Below are 7,500 nucleotides of genomic sequence, written 5' to 3'. Positions count from 1 at the left end.
TATATATATATATATATATATATATATATGAAGTGAATGTTTGTAGGATGGAATGAAAGATCTCTCTCTCCCTCTCTCTCTCTTCTTTGTGGTCACATTTACTCTTATGTGTGTGCGCGTGTGGGGCATTGCAAGATGTATAATCGGATTTATGAGCGTTATTAGTTGAGCTTTCCACCAGCGGAAAACCCTTTAATATTTCAGAGAGCCAATTGCTTTCCACTTCTTCGGTGTTCTTGATATAAAGGAGAAACAATCTGTGGTTATATATTGAAGAGAAATTGGTTGTTATCATAGAGAAAGAAACAAACAGACAATGGGATTGCTGTAGAATTTCCCTTTTTACATCGAAATTTATAATTGCAATAAAAAAAACTGTGGTTGAATTTTACAATCAAAATATTGTTTTGAGAAGTATAAAGGAAAGAGCCATTTTTGCTAAAAATTAACCGTCCTGTGTAAGAGATATTTGTATTGATGTTAACGCCAGTGTATTGCAACAGAAATGCAACATATTTTTTCATAGGATTGCATAAGTAATTAGGCACAAAATGTTTCGTACTTATTTTAAAGGAAATAATATTGTAACATGAAATATTTATTGCATTGATGTCTTGTTATAATTTGTGGAGATTGCACCTTTAATTCATAAAACTAAACAAAAACTGACTCTGCTGAGTTAATGGTATTATTTTTAATTGACCGAATAACTCCCATGAGGAAAAACTTGATTATCGAAAAAAGTGTCGGTGATGCTTTTGAGATAGCTTGTAACAAAAACAATGTTTGGGTAGTTAGTTTATTTTCATAGATTAGTTTTTTTCTCTCTCGCTTAAAAGCCGTATTTCTTGGTCAAGACTTCTTATATTATTTTTTATTTTCATTTTATTGTCATTCTATCCAAGCTCATTATAATTTTGGGTAGAAACGCTTTTAGCATCCCTTATCTATTTCTTTTCAACTATGAATGCCTCTCTAGATGTTATAAGGACAAAAATAAAAAAAAAAATTTGAGCCGATTTGATAAAAACCCCTATCCACTTCATCTGTTTCCCTATAAGATTTCTTTTATTATCAAAGCTGATTTGTGTTTGGTCGCTATGGCGCGCAAAGAGGTATACGTACGTATGTGCGTGTGTTTTACAAACTCCTTAAAAAGCCTCTGTTGTTAGTAAAGGCTATTGTGCAGCTTATTATTTCTTTGAGAATATCATCTGTTATTGAAAACAGCTGAACGTAGAAAATATTAGGTAATTACATATTCATAACACTTGAAGATATAATTTTCAAGAAACAAATAACAATAAAATAAAAAGTAATACTTAAATACATTATCTTTAAAGCACGCAATTAAGAATACCAAAAATATTTTATAGTATTTATCTCTTAATTTTGGATTAATTCTAGATTAATGATGTTGAATAAGCCATAGGTAAACATTCATATCGATGAAAAATCATATTGACTTAAAATGTTTTTAGAATGCCTTTGTTTAATCTACTGTAGAAGGCTATTAAAAAGTTTACTGAAGCAAAATTCTATAGATATGATTGTACCTATGATCATCATTTAATATAACTATAACAATTGTTTTTATTAATATGGTTATTATCATAATTATTATAATTATCATCATCAATGATAATAATAATAACAATTATTACTACTACTACTACTACTACTACTACTACTACTACTACTACTACTACTACTACTACTTTTCATCATAATTATTCATAAAAGTGAAATATAACCATCGTTTGCATATTCCATGAAATGCAAATACTTGAGTGATACATTGCTTTCAGTAATTTCGGATGCCGAACAGTTCTCCATAGTCAGGAACAATGAAGTACATTTACCTGTAATTGCAAATGAATGAATTCAAATGAGGCAACATATTTTATTAAAATTGTTTGCGGTCGTTTCTAAAAAGAATGCAGCCTTCAGGAGAATGGTGTCGTTTTAATGCTATAGTGTCTTTTCCGTCTGTCTGATTGTCTTTGGGTGCACGTCTCTGTTTCTGTTTATATTTCTTTTGAGACTGTTTCTTCATAAGTCATTGCCCTTGGGATGTGAAATGGAAAAGGCAATAATTCTTTGTCTGTATTTCTGTTTCTGTTGATATTTCTTTTGAGACTGTTTCTTCATAAGTCATTGCCCTTGGGATGTGAAATGGAAAAGGCAATAATTCTTTTTCTGTATGTCTGTTTCTGCTTATATTTCTTTTGAAACTGTTACTCCAGAAGTCATTACTCTTCGAGTGTGAAACAGGCAGTAATGTTGAATGTGATTAATAAACATTAGCATTAATGGGGAAATAGCATTTCAGGAATTTCAAAGTAAAGTTCCGCGTAAAAGAACTTTTATATATTTAAATGAAAACAGAGAAAAGATGAATAAACTGTAATGATGAACCCAACATAATTCAGAATCTGAAAAACTACATAATAGACTTTAGGGGCTATGACTGCTCGTCTAACAGCCCCCGCACGGACATAAGCCCAAGGAAAATCATGTGTGAGTGTGTGTCTGTGTGTGTACTGAAGATGCGTAAAGCCTCTAGGAAGTATTATAGTACGAAGCTGGATCTACAGGGCATACCAATATGTGAGAATCGTAGGCGCTGTGCATGTCAAATAGTTCATACATATTTTCGAAAAAAAAAAAAAAAATGAAATAATTAGCATCAGCATAATTAGCCGAATCTTATAAAATGACCTCACAAATATATATATATATATATATATATATATATATATATATATATATATATATATATATATATATATATATATATGAATAGATAAAATAAGTTATAAATGAATAGACAAAAATAGTAAATAAATGAAGGGATAGGTAGATATATATATATATATATATATATATATATATATATATATATATATATATATATATATATATATATATATATATATATATATATATATATATATATATATAAATAATGTATATATATATATATATATATATATATATATATATATATATATATATATATATATATATATATATATATATATATAAAAATAAGCTGAACTCCGCTACGATATATTATAAACAAAATAGTCTGCAAATCTCAGTATGGAGGAACACAATTTGTATCCCCATAATTTTTCGGTAGCTGGCGAGATTTTGTGGGAAATTAGCTCCATTTTTATATTTGCCGTTAGCCAAATCGAGGACAGCTGCCACTCTCACCAATGACACATCTTTGTATGCAAAATGAAGGTAGATTTACATAAGATTCGGGATTCTGGTCCTTATTAAGGAAGTCTCACATGAATGGCCTACTTTATTTAGGAGATAAGAGTCAAATTTGACAGTAAGGGGTTAATATTATCAAATAAAGAGTAAACTGATGAAAAGTAGAAACTTTATGACAGTAAGGTTATTAGCGTAGTTACCTTGAAGACCGACTTCCGGAAGTCAAGAAATTACATTTGGTAGAAAGAATTATAATTTATTTTAAAGAAAAGAAATTAGAAAGGAAAGAATCATAAATAGGTGAATAACGTTGAATTTTATTGAAAATAATGTTTTTTTTTTTTTTTGTTAATACCTTGAGTATAATTTTTAGTTTTTTTGGTTGTAAGATATCGATTTTACTCTACTTAAGAATACTTTCTCATTGTGCTTTCGTGGTCGATGAAATAAATTGATATAATGCCGCTTATTATTATTATTATTATTATTATTATTATTATTATTATTATTATTATTATTATTATTATATAGATTTCTTTGGTGACTATAGAATAAAAACAAGCAAAAAGCCAAACCTACCAAAATATTTTTTTCGTAACGTTTGTCTCCAAATGCTAAAACCTCAAGGTTTTTCTTGAGCTCATTTTCTTAATGACGTCTGGACGATTTATCATATTACAAGAATTAACTTCATGATGATGTTTCCTCGTATGTGTTTTTTGCTCGATCTTTTTTTCTTTATGATTCGTGTCTTTCTTTTTGATGTTGGCTGTTCAAGATTTTTTTCTTATTGTAGTTTAATAAATGTTAGGTTTGAGTGTTACAGTAATTCCTGTTTTATAGTAGAGTGAGTTTGCATTACATTTTCCTTTACCCGTAAATTACTGCGTATATATTTTAACTTCTCAGAATTTTATAAAGATGAATTATGGTTTTATTTCCAACTGACAAGGATTTAGAATTCAGAATGATTTAGTTTGGATTTCGGCCTCCTGTTATATTTTTAAAGGTTTAAATTCCACTCGTGAATGGTAGAGGCAAGGGACAGTGACGTTGCACCTATCAATCAGGACAATGCCATAGAGATTTAACATATCCATATGATCAGCGCCCAAACCCCCTCTCCACCCAAGCTATGACCAAGGAGGGCCAAGTAGTGGCTGCTGATGAGTCAGCAGATAGACCTATAGGCTCCCCCAAACCCCCCATCCTTAGTTCACAAGGATGGTGAGGTTGAAACGACCAAAGGAACTAACGAGTTTCAGCAGAACTCGAACCCAGTCTGGCGATCACCAGTCAGGGACGTTACCACATCCGCCACCACGAACCTAAATTTTTCGTATGAATGTCCATTTGTGTGCTTAGGTCTGAGAATTCTACTGAGATATTAATACCTCATTTAATTCCAGTTTAGTGATGAGTTTATCTCGGTGAGTAAATATCTTCGTTTCCTATGCCGGACAATTTCTTGTGAATATGAAATATTACTTGAATGAAACTAGGAATCATTGCTTATTAGTGCTGACAAATGTTTACGGCTCATTATTCCTTTGCCTACACATACACCGAATAGTCTGGCCTATTCTTTCCACGTTCTCCTCTGTGCTCATACACCTGACAACACTGAGATTACCAAACAATTCCTCTCCGCATAGAGGGCTAAGCAGCTCTTGTAGGGGAAGGACACTCCAAAATTAAACCATTGTTCTCTAGTCTTCGGTAGTGCCATAGTCTCTGTACCATGGTCTTCTATTGTCTTCGGTTAGAATTCTCTTGCTTGAGGGTACTCTGGGACAGCCTATTCTATCTTATTTTTCTTCCTCTTATTTTATGAAATTTTTCAATAGTTTATATATTAAATATGTGCTGTAATGTTGCTACTGTTCTAAGCATATATTATATTTATTGTAAATTACTTGTCTTGTAGTTTATTTATTTCCTTATTTCCTATTCTCACTGGGCTATTTTTCCCTGTTGAAGCGCTTGGGCTTATAGCATCCTGCTTTTCATAATAGGGTTGTAGCTTAGCAAGTAATAATAATAATGATAATGATAATAATAATAATGATGATACCTGTTCACTTATATTGATTATTCCTTTTAGTGATGAAAGGCGTTATGATAAGACATTTAGCAAGAAGAATTGAATTATAACGCGTCCAAAGTTACATTGTATCATTGTATAAATAAATAATATATAAAGGATATACGAAGCAAAGAATGATTTTCTTCGTTGACACACAATAAAGGAAAAGAAAACTCCGTATCCGTGTTAATCAAAAAGTCAAAACCACAAATAAAAAAGAAGAGTAAAACAAACTCGAAGCCCCATTTTGTTCCCGGATGAAAATAATGTTATTGTTTTGTTCCTTTCGTAATCTGAACATCTCGGGTTGAAAAATATCTTTGGTAAAATCTTGATTGTTTTTTCCTGGTGGGACTTTTGAATGACCTGTTGCAGCTTCGGGGAAAATACTTTTGTTCCATAATCATAAGGGAAAAATTAAATATAGAACCAGCTGTGGAATTTCATGATTTGAAAAGAATATTAGCAGCCTTCTCTTTATTGTTGCTTTGACTTGTCTGTATTCATAGTTTTTTTTTTCTTTTTGGTAGGAATACAAATACTTGTGTATGAAAATTTATGAATAATAAGTAAAACATCCTGGAAGTACATGATTTGTATTGATATCAAAATGAAAAAGAAATCCTATGGATCTTTAGCAGTCATGATTAATGTACCCCAAAGTTTTCAAGTTCATAGAAAATAGATGTTTTCGCATTGGAATGTAACAAACATTAAATAGGTAATTGATAACATTTCATTAAAAATAAAAAAGAAGCCTTAATTAGCATTTAGTTATTTAAGAAAAAATAACTAGGGTACAATAACATATATATGAAATTAGAGCTGACATGTATTGCGCCTACAAAAGCTTTTTTTATTTATCTATTCAGCTTTCAGGCAAAATAACACATACAAATTAGGAATTAGATTTGATTACTGAATAACAATTTTTGAATTGCATATATTGGAACAAGGCATGAATTTATATGAAGAGGCAAGATAATATCTAGTGTAAATTCATTAAGAAAATTTTATTGCCTGATATGTATTTGATACGGTGTCTGGATAATTATATTTACCTTTATTATTATTATTATTATTATTATTATTATTAGTATTATTACTATTTTCATTGCTATTATTATTATTATTAATATTATTATTAATATTATTGAGTAGATTTTCAAACGAACTAAGAAAAAATACTGTCAAAATTACTTAATAGTAATTACATATATTAATAGCAATACTTTCAAGATTAAGAGAAACATTCAATAAAATAAAAAGTTTTTCATATACATGAAAACAGGAGACTTGCACCTTGAAATTATAAATTAAATAATGATAATGGAAAATAAAACTTTCATTTTAGTCTGGAAAACCACAATTACAGTTTGAGGGGGAAACTTTAGCAGCCAACTATTGCTTCGCGCTAATTTCCTTTGCCTTTTCCACTTCATTTTCAATTTCTATTCTACTTTATATGGTTATCCTGAAAAGGAAAAGGAAACTGTAGATTGGTTTACAAATGAATTAATATACTCAAGTTTTCATTCGTAATCCTTAATTGGGATATAATGCACATCCGTGTATATATTCTATGTATTGCAACATTAGTTTAAAGGAGCAATTCTTGATTATGTTACTGTATAACAGCAAAAATAATTCCTAATGCCTCTATGAAAACAGTGGGAGTTCTATATACGTAACAAAAGCTTAAGTCGGAGATGAAGCTCTAAGTGTAAGAAGGTTTCAAGGTATTTCATGTGATAATATCACCGAGAATATTAGTTGATAGATACAATAGGTGATATAGCAAAGGAGGTGGAATAAACATTTTTTTTAATAAAGAATTTCGAAACAATCAGATAGTTTTACCAAATTCAAACTAAACACAGGAATGATAATTCTTTTAAAAGTGTTATTTAGGCCAAGTTACAAATGTCAAACCATTATTTACTGAGGTTTCATGTACCCTTTATTTTTCTTTCAAATAAAACATTTCCGGAAAGAAAAATACGATATTGCTTTCATTAATATTAACTAGATACATTTCTTTTTAGACTAGTATTAGATGTGGTCGCAAGAGATCATGGCAACTGTTGTTTATTTATATTTTCTCTGATTATTCCAGTAACTATGGAAATGCATCACGTGACTAAAGCAAAATTATGGAGAGAAAATGATTCGAACATTCACTACTT

This window comes from Palaemon carinicauda, chromosome 15, assembly GCF_036898095.1.
Source record: "Palaemon carinicauda isolate YSFRI2023 chromosome 15, ASM3689809v2, whole genome shotgun sequence".
In the NCBI taxonomy this organism is placed as follows: domain Eukaryota; kingdom Metazoa; phylum Arthropoda; class Malacostraca; order Decapoda; family Palaemonidae; genus Palaemon; species Palaemon carinicauda.
The sequence above is the reverse complement of the archived record's forward strand: the minus strand, read 5'-3'. Positions refer to the sequence as shown.